This window comes from Aquarana catesbeiana, linkage group LG02 (genome assembly GCF_042186555.1).
Source record: "Aquarana catesbeiana isolate 2022-GZ linkage group LG02, ASM4218655v1, whole genome shotgun sequence".
NCBI classification, from domain to species: domain Eukaryota; kingdom Metazoa; phylum Chordata; class Amphibia; order Anura; family Ranidae; genus Aquarana; species Aquarana catesbeiana.
In genome coordinates, this window is record NC_133325.1 from 593,665,299 (window position 1) to 593,677,367 (window position 12,069).

At 37.1% G+C, this 12,069-nt stretch overlaps 1 protein-coding gene across 7 annotated transcripts in view; it reads left to right on the forward strand.

Moving 5' to 3' along the window:
- The first annotated feature begins 7,700 nt into the window (after window positions 1–7,700).
- Window positions 7,701–12,069, forward strand: part of NDP (norrin cystine knot growth factor NDP) — a 249,940-nt gene continuing 245,571 nt past the window's right edge. For 3 of the 7 annotated variants that reach the window (XM_073616279.1, XM_073616278.1, XM_073616277.1), the window contains exons 1-2: window positions 7,701–8,142; window positions 8,830–8,941. The gene's annotated coding sequence lies outside the window, so the exon portion shown is untranslated. The other 4 variants (XM_073616283.1, XM_073616282.1, XM_073616281.1 and 1 more) reach the window with 3 other exon arrangements.

Here is a 12,069-nt window from a genome sequence, read left to right on the forward strand (position 1 = left end):
AAATATATCGACAATTTTGAAAAAAACAACTATATTTTTTACTTTATGCTATAAAACATACCTAATAAAAAAATTAAAAAAAAACAATTTAGACCAATATGTATTCTGCTACATATTTTTGGTAAAAAAATCCCAATAAGCATATTAATTGGTTTGCACAAACGTCATAGCGTCTACAAACTATGGGATATATTTATGGAATTTTTTTTTTTTTTTTTACTAATAATGGCAGTGATCAACGATTTTTTGTGGGAATGTGACATTGCGATGGAAAATTGGACACTTTTTGGGAACCAGCGACACTAATGCATTAAAAAAAATGCGCTGTCACTGTACTAATGACACTGGAAGGGAAGGGGTTAACATCAGGGGCGATCAAAGGGTTAATTGTGCTCCTAGGGAGTGCTTTCTAACTGTGTGGGGATGCTTTGACTGGAGGAATACAGAGATCTGTGTTTCTGCTTAGCAGAAACACAAGATCTCCACCTTCCCCTCTCACAGAACGGCAGTGTGCCTGGTTTACATAGGCAGACAACTGTTCTGCCCCTCCTGAGAACAATCAGCGGGTCCCGGCCCACGCCCCAGACCCTGTGCATGAAATCACGTACAGGTACGTGATTTCGCACAGGAGGGCTGCCCTGCCGCAGTATATCTGTGTGGGGTGGTCCTTAACAGGTTAATCCAATCATGTGAAAGCAAAAATGCTGTTTTTTTTTTTAATTTTCCGTGCATGTGTTTGGGTATTCTTTGCAATGTAAATTTTAACTGCATTCATTAAGCTCTGGGGAAAATTCCCTTGCAAAATGTAACTCCCCTTGCAAAGTGAACAGCCTATTTGTCTTTAGTAAATCAACCCCATTGCCTCCTCATCAACATCCATAAAATGATCTCCTCATGTTGCTCCATTTCTTCACAAGCTATCTATTTGAAGAAGGTAAGGTGAGAACCAAGTGGTTGCTGATGGATGTATGCTAGCAACTCACACACTATGTGAGTTCTGTCCTCCTAGTTTAAAAGGTGCTATAGATCATAGCACTGTCTAACTACATATCCGATACAGAGCAAGATGATGCAAACCATGCTGTGGTTCTACATATCCGATACAGAGCAAGATGATGCAAACCATGCAGTGGTTGGCCACAATGCTGCTGAGTATAAGGAATTCTAATATGAGAAGTATATACATGACAAGTAGGGACCACTGGTTTTGAAGGTAAAGTGGTATAAACTCAAAACCAAAAATGCATTTATTGTAGCTCACCAAACATTACATGTGGTGGCTGCATTAGTTTTCTTTTCTTTGGCTTTTTCCCCTCTGTTTTCACCTGGTAATCTGTCCAGTAACATACCTCCTGTATTAATGAGACACAACTCTGGAGGAATGACAACAGGTGGCACAGCAGTATTTTCAATCTGGAGGGAAAGGTAATGTTAAATGTATTAGCAGATTTAGGTATACTAACAAATTGAAGCCAAACTCCAGCTCACACTTTATAAACAGTTAGATAAACATTTTTTTTTAACATTTGGGATATAGGTTTTGCATGAATAAATAAAGACGGATCATTTTAATCACCCTGCCAGTGTTATGTGGTTTCTGTCATCCATGTAAATGGATACATTCTGCAGGAGAGCTTGAGCTTGTGAAAAACAACAGGCTTGCCGGCTGGATCACCAGATGAAAATAGAAGTAAGAAAGAAAACCTAAAAAAGGAAACTAATATAGCCATCCCACAAAAGAATTGGTAAGCTGCTAAATAATAAATGGTTGCTTTTTGGTTTTATACTGCTTTAAATCTGAGCTATATTAAAGACACAAATATATGTGATTATGTAGTCATTATTATATTTATTTACCCATGTACTGTATACCCATTATTTTGCGTAAAGCAAAAGGTCTCTTTGATTGTGCGTAACCCCTTGACGCCTCCTGTATGCAGATATGCGGCCTCACGGAAGTGGGTCTTTATCTTTTATTCATATATGCATAGCTTTCTTTGTGCTGAGAGCATGCCTAGCAGTGTGTTCCCACCACAGAGACTGGGCTCTCACCGAGAGCTTTGGGTCTCATACTAATGATTGGGACCCTGAACTCTCAGTTCTTGGTCACCTGATTGCTGTGATAGCCTCTGATTGGCTGTCACAGTGATTAGTCACTGTGCAGCCCGCCCCGTGTTTTTTTCTATTTTTATTCTGAATGGAGAGAAAGATGCAAACAAACAAGAATATGTAAAATAAATAATAATAAAAAAATGTAAAAAATTAAGAACATTATAGCTGGATCAAGGTTTGATCTAGGTCAGTATCAGAGTTAGTATTATGCCGCGTACACACGATCGGGATTTTGGTCGGAAAAAGATATGATGGCTTTTCCGACGGGACTCCGCTCAAGTTTGCCTTACATACACACGGTCACACAGAAGTTCACTCAACTTTCGACCGTCAAGAACGCGGTGACGTACAACACTACGACGAGCCAAGAAAATGAAGTTCAATGCTTCCGAGCATGCTTCGAATTGTTTCTGAGCATGCGTAGGAATTTTGCACGTCGGAATTGCTACAGACAATCGCATTTTCGGATAGGAACTTTTTCCGACAGAAAAATTGAGAACATGCTCTCAATTTTTTGCTAGCTGGAATTCGGCCAGCAAAAGTCCGATGGAGCATACACACGGTCGCATTTTCCGACCAAAAGCTCTCATCGGTCTTTTGCTGGCCAAATTTCCGATCATGTGTACGCGGCATTAGGGTCAAGCTAAGAGTCAAAGTCCAAGGCCAGAGTCAAAGGTTTGGGTCAAAGTTCAGGATCTGTATATTTTGAGTAGGAATTTTTTAAAAAAAAGTATTTTTTAAATTGGTATTAGTGTCAGTTATTGTAAGTGTTAGCATGTTTTAGGTAGGATAAAAAAAGCAAAATGTGAACTATTGTTTCTGGACCCTACTATGGGTACAAACAAGAACCAACGTACACATATGTGGTCTCGCTGCATTTGCCAGGATCAGGAGAATTTGGTCGTAAGTTATGGTAAAAGCAAGAAATATGCAGCTCAATTAAAAAAAAAAAATGTTTATTTCTTTTACTATTATGCAACAATTTTTTTTATAAAAAAAAAAAATAGGAGATATCCATTACCATTTACCACCAAAAGAAGGCCCAATTTTTCCTGAAAAAAAAAGGTATAATCCATCTGGATACACTAAGTAGTTGCAATGATATGTACATTTTTTTTCTAACACATACCAAGGTTGCAAAACTGTGTTAAGGCATTAACATTTGCTTTACCCTCAGTCACCAAGGGGTTAACGAAAAACTTGCTAACATAATTATTGATACCAGTAAATGCTTTGAAAAGGTTTGGAGCCCATGGGCTTGCTGCATATATGTTGAACTGTAACTTTCTCAGTTTCCCCACTTGGCAGTCATATGGATCGTCTGCCTTTTCTCCTTGTCTTTTGGGTGTCCCTTCCCTCTCTTCTCTTCTCACTTCTTTCTTCATCCTCCTCTTTCCTCCACAGTTCCCTAATCCCTCTACCACTTGTTTCCTCTGCCTGTTGCCTTAGAATTTGTATGATGTGCGGATTGTGGCATCGTTATTTGCTGCAGATATATGCTCCCTATTAATAAATGCAGCGTCCTTTGAGTCGAAGCTGAGACTCTGTGGTTATGCTGATGTATGTAATCATTGAGTGGTTTATTTTAACAATGCTGGGCTGTCAGTGGATACTATATGTAACAATATTGACTGTGTTTTGTTCCATAATCATCTTTTTTGTATTGGACTTTCCAATTATTTTGTATCTAAAATCCCCAATAAAACTTTGAAAGTAAAAAAGTACTGGAGGCTTCTAATTAATATGATTCACATAGGAGGAAAGAAGCTTTTATCATGCTGTGAGAGCTTTTTCCACCTCAAAATGTGGATTTGGTTCCCTGCCAGGGTTGCAAGTGGGAAGGAGCTTCGACCATATAACAGAGTTCTAAGCCCACAGTCAGAAAAAGATGGGGGCTAGGACAGCCATGATCAGCATGGTGGGCATTTTTTAAAGGACCTGAGGCAAGGTGTGGGCTAAGGTGCAGGACAGAGCCCAAGTGGGTAGGAACATGGTATGGTAACTCTGGAGGCAAGTACATATGGGCCTTGTCAGAGTTTCAGAGGGCTTAAATAAGGGAGTCCTCAGTTATTATTGGATGGGGAGAAAGATTCCACAATCTTTAAAGGTGAAGGTGGAGGTAAAGGTGAAAATTTACCGTATTTATCGGCATATAACACGCACAGGCGTATAACACGCACATTCATTTTAAGAGGGAAGTTTCAGGAAAAAAATTTAAATTTTAAATAAGGAACTTTGAAGCAAAATAAGGGTCAGTGCCCATCTGCAGCCTCACCATTACCATCAATGCAGCCTGATCAATGCCCGCCTGCAGCCTCACAAGTGCCATCAATAGAGCCTTATTAGTCTACATCAATGCAGCCTCTCCATTGCCATCAATGCAGCAGCCTCGCCATTGCCATCTATTGACTTCCTATTACAGAGTGTAAAGTTGGATTTAAAGTCACGTTCCAAAGTCGCGGTGGAAATCGTGTGACTTTGGAGACGCGTTTATATGAAAGAAGCCTAAGCGTAAATGAACTCTGGAAGCTGTGCCCATAAAAACAGGCAGACAGAAGGCAAAGGACCAGTCGCCATTATTGCCTGTGCCTTCCCTGCAGCCGATCCTTCTGTTTTACTGATCATCCCTTACTTGTGCTGCACGGTGTATATTCCATCTTGGTAGGGACAGGACTTTGCATCCTAATGGCAAATCCTTCAGCAAGGACAACAGTGAGCAGCACAGTAGTGGTGTCACCAAATCGTATGAGACAATTAGAGGCAGCAGTGCGTTAGATCTCACATTGCAAAAATACAGTAAGTACAGTACAGAGGCCGCCAAGTAAACAGGAGATTCTCACTGTATGTAATCTGACGGCACTCGTCCCGCCCCCCCCCCCGTTGCCTCCGAGGCAGCCGAAATTGTAGTATTGGCGTATAACACGCACACGCTATTTGCACCCAATTTTCATGGTGAAAAAGTGAGTGTTATACGCCAATAAATACAGTAATTATGGTTGTTTTTATAGTATGTTGGTATTGTGTTTGCTATTATCGGGGGTTGTGTTAGAGTAAGTGTTGTATTATTTGTATTTGGTAGTTTGCCTGTTATTTTAATCTGTGTTATTTATTCTATGTTGTATTTTAATTATATGGATGTTTTATTTTTAGTGTAGTTTTAATTCTGTTATTTGGTGTTAATGGCTGTTATTCATAATTTTGTTGTGTTTTTGCATCTTATTCAGTCTATTGTTATCTTGTGTTGTCTTTTTAGGTGTGTCTGTGTTGTAACAATTTCCCAATTTCCCTTTGGATTAATAAAGTATTCTGTATAAGTTCACATTTCGTAACATCTTACTTGTTACACCGACATTTAGGGTGTAACATGTCACTGTAGCACTGCCCCCCCCCCCCCCCCCCGATCCCCCGGTGTGACAGCAAGCGGGGGATCTTCTCCCCGGCTCGCTGTCACAATTTAAAAAGAAATGCTCCGCCCACCGGGCCGCATCATTGATTCAAAGAGTTTTGTGAATTTGAAAAGTACAAGTACCAACAGTCTTTGTAACAAGTTTTTGGCGCAAAGGTTAAAAGCAATAATCCACATAAATGACAATATTATGCATATAAATGATGAACTAGAACAAGGGATAAGAAAAGATAATAGTAGTCCACTATGGTGTGCATAAAGTCGATGATGAGATATAAAGTCCACATTCACGGCAGCCTTCCAATGGGTGTGGAAACCATATTCCCAAAAAGCACTGTAAGAAACAAAGAAAGGAGGCGCCTCTGGGTGCAGACTTCATTGTTTTTAAGTCTGCACCCAGAGGCGCCTCCTTTCTTTGTTTCTTACCAACAGTCTTGACGGTGCAATGCTTTGCAGGCTCATATTTAAAAAAAAAATGAATGCACATTTTTTTCCCCTGCAAAAAGAAATGCACTTATTATTTAAGCTAGCCAAGCCTGCAGTCTCATGCTTTTGATAGCATGCGTAAAGCGTGTTCCAAAGCTACCTGTTTGTATGCCCTGCTCTTCTAGATTGGATTCCCTCGTTGATGACCTTGGATCGGATATCGACTATTCTCTGAACTCTGAGTGCCTTTTGACTATGAATTGACCACGACTAGTCAGAACATTGCCTGCTTTGTACCTAGACTATCATTAAACCACTCTGCTTGTCTGTCAACCGTAAGTACCTGTTTGCTTTGCTCAGTTCGCACCTGCCCCAGCGTGGTGGCCAGGCACTATAGCATTCTGTGTAAGAACAGGGGCTACCCAATACCAGTAGGCCTGCTTGTCTTATGGGAAAGGGGGGTGCTATAGATTAAGAACACAGAAAATAGCTATAGTGTCTGACCACCTGCGTTAGGGGTAAGTGTGACACTCAGAAACTAAAACATAATGCAAAGATTTTGTTACACACTACCTAAAGTTCACAGACAACCACAAATGAATCAGTGCAATATAAATTTAAAGAATAGGTGCACCTTTAGGACCATGTTACATGTTACACCTATATTTTTAAGATGTAATATGTAACATGTTCCAAAGCACCCGTCTTCCACCCCCAGAGCACCATCCCCGTGACAACATGTCCAGCTGCTGTCACATTTAAAATCAACACGGCTGTGTGGGTGGAGCTTCCTCTTTTATTCAGCGAGATCCGTGAAGGGATAAACTACAAGTCACATCTGCCACTGCGGCAGACAAATTTGTAGTTCTCAATGGACTGCGAGTGAGATTATCAGTGCATTCCTAATCCAGTGACACTTCTTGCAGTTCTGTAACAGAAAGCCCATACAGAAGTACAGACAGAGAGTTGTGGGAACTGTCTGCAGGAGCCTGACATTGCACCCATGATCCGATGATTTTGGGTGCAATATTTTGCAGGCTCATGTGAAAAAAATATTAGATGTACATCTTTTTCCTGCAAAAGATATGTACATTTAATATTGTTTTCATGAAGGTGAATTTAACCTTTAATACAAGCAATTTATATTCTGTTAAAAAAGCTGGGTCCCCCGGATTCATAATACACATCAAACATCATCTGACTTTTTTCTCTAATGTGAGTTTTGAACAAAAATTACTTTGATACAATGTAACTATGATACTTTCAAGATACATAGCATACAAATAATTCTTCCAATTCTTGAACATTTTTTAAAACAATTATTTTTTTTTCTTACAATTATTTTGATTTTGAAATGATTACAATTAACAGGCAAATGTGGAAATGATATACTGGAGAACACAAAAGCAGAATAACTTGAACATTTATTAACTGCATTCCCTTCCAGTTTTTAATAATACACATCAAGATAAGTAGTATAAAAAGAATTTATTAAATTCTTGAACATTTTCTATAAACAATTCTGAGTCTTTTTTCTTACTATTTTTTTTTAAATTTTGAAATAATTACAATTAACGGGCAAATGTGGAAATGATTTACTGGAGAACATAAAAACTGATTTACTTTAACATTTAAAAACTGCATTCCCTTCCAGTTTTTTCTTTTTTTACAGTCCACATTAGGATCTTTATAAACATGTGAATCTAGTTTGTGGTCATTTCAGCAAATTTTGTTTAGTGATTTCCCAGATAAGGGCAGCTTCAAGTTTCCTTGGTACTCCCATTTGCTGAGCTGTTGCTTTCCTCTTCTGATTGATATATGACTGCAATGGCTCTTGTCCATTTGACATTCGCATTATCCCCGCTCTCTAATCTTCTGTGCTAGCAAGTTCTATGTTTTGGGAGGGAAGGTTTAGACGTGAGTGAGGAGTACAGATACAGATGTGCCAGCAAGGGAGACATTCAGAAGTTACAAGGGAAGGAAGGCAGAGGGGAGTGGGATAGAAGAGGAGCAAGAGGCAGAAAGTGATATGGATAGGGATAATCAAAAGGGAAATTGAACAGAGAAGAGAGGACCACAGTGAGAAGATATAGAAAGGTGTGAGTTTGAAAGAAGAGAGGGTGACAGAAAGGGGGTGCTACAAGTCAACTCTTAAACTTCATTTCTAGCTCTTGAATTGCACACATTAATTTTAAGAGGTAAGGAGAGAAGCTGTATTTACTTATAAGGCTGTGGAATCATTGCAACATCTGTTAATTATAAAATAATCTCCAACCTGCAATGACATTTCCCCTTGTCACTGCTCAGCAGATGAACACAAAGCAAGTTTTTTGAAGCCCTATGGATTTCATTCTCTTGTAAATGTTTCAATGCTTTTTTTTCTGCTTCAGAACAGCTTGTGTCTGTGCAGGGGCTGGCTTGCTAATTTCTAGAGCCTCATCTCTTATTATTACATATGTTCCCTGATCTCCTGTGCATCATCTGCCTGGGATATCTGAGATGACTGGAACAATAGGCAAGACTTATTTCAAGCTATGTGTGTCACGCTGAGCGGCACCTCTTTTAATTTAAACAATAATATTTAGATTCATGTTAGGGGAGCTTTGTTAAGGATTGAACTCCACTGGTTATGGATTAGAGGGGATTGGAGGTGGGTCTTGGATTGGCTGCTGGCTAGGAGGAAATATACAGTGTTTGTGTTGGCAGTACCTCTGAGAAATATATTTAGTGGTGGACTTTGTTTTTCAGGCACAACAAATGTTTAAAGTGTAAACTAGGCAGCTTGTAACAGGCTAAGATGCTGGGTTCAAGGTAGAGGGTTTCTGACAGTCATCAAGTGTGCTATAAGAAATCACATTGCTGAAATTTTCTTTTCTTTTTTATAGAGGGCTAACAAAATATAATTTTTAAATAAATTTGGACTACAGTTTTTCCTTTACAAACTTTTGGATTAAGAATGGGATTCATTCACAGCTACTGGAATAAAGACTGAAAAAGGTAAGAACATAATCTATCTATCTATCTATCTATCTATCTATCTATCTATCTATCTATCTATCTATCTATCTATCTATCTATCTATCTATCTATCTATCTATCTATCTATCTATCTATCTATCTATATCTCTAAAATGAATATCCTGTAAAAAAAATAATTATATATATATATATAGATATATATCTATATATATATAGATATATAGATATATATCTATATATATATAGATAGATATATATATATATTTATTTTACAGGATATTAATGTCATATATATATATATATATATATATATATATATATTTATCCATCTATCCATCTATCCATCTATCTATCTATCTATCTATCTATCTATCTATCTATCTATCTATCTATCTATCTATCTATCTATCTATCTATCTATCTATCTATCTATATATATATATATATATATATATATATATATATATATATATATAAAAATATATATGTGTGCGTATATATATATATATATATATATATATATATATATATATATATATATATATATATGAGATTAATATGTTGTAAAAAAATAGATTTATATATCAATGTTATTCTCTGTGATATGTTAGTGTTAAAGTAAAATTACAATAAGCACAATCGTTTATGCATATATGCAACCTACTAACAGAGCTCTTTAAATACAGGCAGAGCTTTATAAAATGATAGCTAAGGAAAAAGTTTACAGCAACATTTACCCTGAAAGGGGATAAAGGGATGACGTATTACTAAATAGCTTCCGGTCAGATTGGTACACTTGAGGTACTAAATAAAATTATAAGTGCCCTTTTGAAAACTGCTTTGCAAAGATGACTTGCTGGCTTTACAGTTTTAGTGAGACAAGTGTATCTTAATTAAGAAGCTTACATCATGCAATCACAGATAAAAGAACCTTGAAATCAGATTAGAAGTGGATTTCTTTTCTCATTTTGATTAGTGAGAGATGGGGGCTAGCAGTATATATATGTTATTTTTGTTTTTTTTGACTGATGCATTTAACTTTTTCACTGTTATTTATGTTGTTTTTTTTTTACATTATATTTCATTTTATTTATATTATATTATATATTAAATGGTTTTGAAAGCTATCTATTTATAGAGCTCACCACACATGGGAAGCTAATTTCATACACTATTGTAACCTATAAAGACATAGTGGATTCAGTTTGACCTAAAATATAGGTGTATATCATTTGTTTTATTTTATGGCAGCCTCCCTACATTTAATTTATATCTACAGTTAGTAAACACTCGTTTCTTATTTTTAATTGTGTGCCATGCTGGCAGACAGGTATTTTTTTTTTTTTTGGCTACTTAGTGACTACGTCAAACAAAATATTGATTACAAAATGATGTAACATATACTGCAGATAAAAATAATATATGTCTCTAGGAGTAAGAGCAGAGGGGTCTATTGAATGTCACATCTCGGTAGAATGCTTTGTAAATAATAATGCTGAATTCATAAAGCCAGACAAAGGCATTAACATTAGGGCACTGGCAGGGTTGGTGCTAAATACTTTTGACTTTCCATTAGATGCTTAAATTCTGATGATCCGAAGATAAAAGGGCAGCTGTAGTTAGATTATTCTTGCCTCCCTGTGGGTGATCAGCTCCCCTGGATTTTCCACAGTTCTCCAAATGAGTGTTGTCAGTGATTGCTGTCTGGTCTGATTCTGATCAGCTGTTATTTCCTTTTTATGTATGTGAGTGTGTGGAACATATTAACATTTCTGTATAAACATGTGCTATGTTTGGAATCCCTCTCATGCCCCACCTCTAACTGAGCAGAACAATAAAGGAGAAGGTTATGAGCCTTTACAACAGCTGGCTGTCTGTACATGCCCGACATTGGACCAGCCTTAATGGGCAACACTTCAATCACTTCCACTTTAGCTGCGTGCTTAGTGTGCCTCCCAGCATTGTTTATTTTCTTTCCTTCTCTTACAAGCTTTGGGGAGGTATTAGCTGTGGAATTATTTACATGGCTTCTTTCAATTTAAATGTCTATAACTGAACTTTGAAACCTTTATTGAAGTTTATAGGTCAGGTTCTAGTTAAGTAGATGTATCTTTCTTAGGTCACTAAGATGCATGCTTGTACACAATGGGGTTGATTTACTAAATGGAATAAAGGTTTCGCAAAGTGAATGTTCACTAAGCTTAGTGCATAAGATGAAGATGTGTTCACTTAAATAGACTAACTAATGTGATAACAACAATATTTTTTCCCCCTAGCAAAGTATTGTGTATTTTAAGTGAATACAGGTTCACCTTATTTAATATCATTCACTATGCAAAGGTAATAATCACTTTTCAGTTTGCCGAGTGAATAGTCTCTACTACTTTTTTGTAAACTGACTTTTTATTATTCATATGATAAAGGTAGCTCATATTTTCAATTGATTTTTTTTTATATAAAGGTTTTTGTCTAAATTAAATTATTGCGCAGTGCTTGTATTGTATATGTGATCGCAACCTGGAATAATCAGCACTATCACTTGCAGTGAAAATAGCTATTTTATTTACAAAACAGTGATTAGAACAGCGAACATATAGCAGTAGAAAAGGACATCTTCCATTTTTTTCAGGGCTGTCATCTGTATGTGATAGCTTTGTTCTTGCTGGCTGTCACTGTACAGAAGCATCCACAGTGATAATCATCAATGATAAAGCAGAGAAACAGAAAACACTGAACCTGTGGCATACTGTATATTTTGACGTTCTGACCAGTAGTGTAGGAATTAGTGTATCAGAGGTAGCCATGGCTACTTTGCACTTAGTTCCTGATCTTCCCTTGTATAGCACCAAGGGAACCACTCTTGAAAATCTGTTATGATGTAAGAAAAGTATGTACAAAGTAGATTCATAAATATTGTTTTCCATTCAAGTCATACGTGTTCAATTATTACAATTTATATCCTGAGCTAAGAATTGAACAGCCAATATAGACTGTGCTAATTAGAATAACACCGATAAAGTGGTTGGGGGCTGGGGAATTACCACAACCTAAGCAGCTGTTTGGAATTGTATAGATCTTCTGAATCACCAGCGGTAAACATGGGCTCTTCAGAGATATGGATATTAGGAAGTGTTAGTAACCAGAGA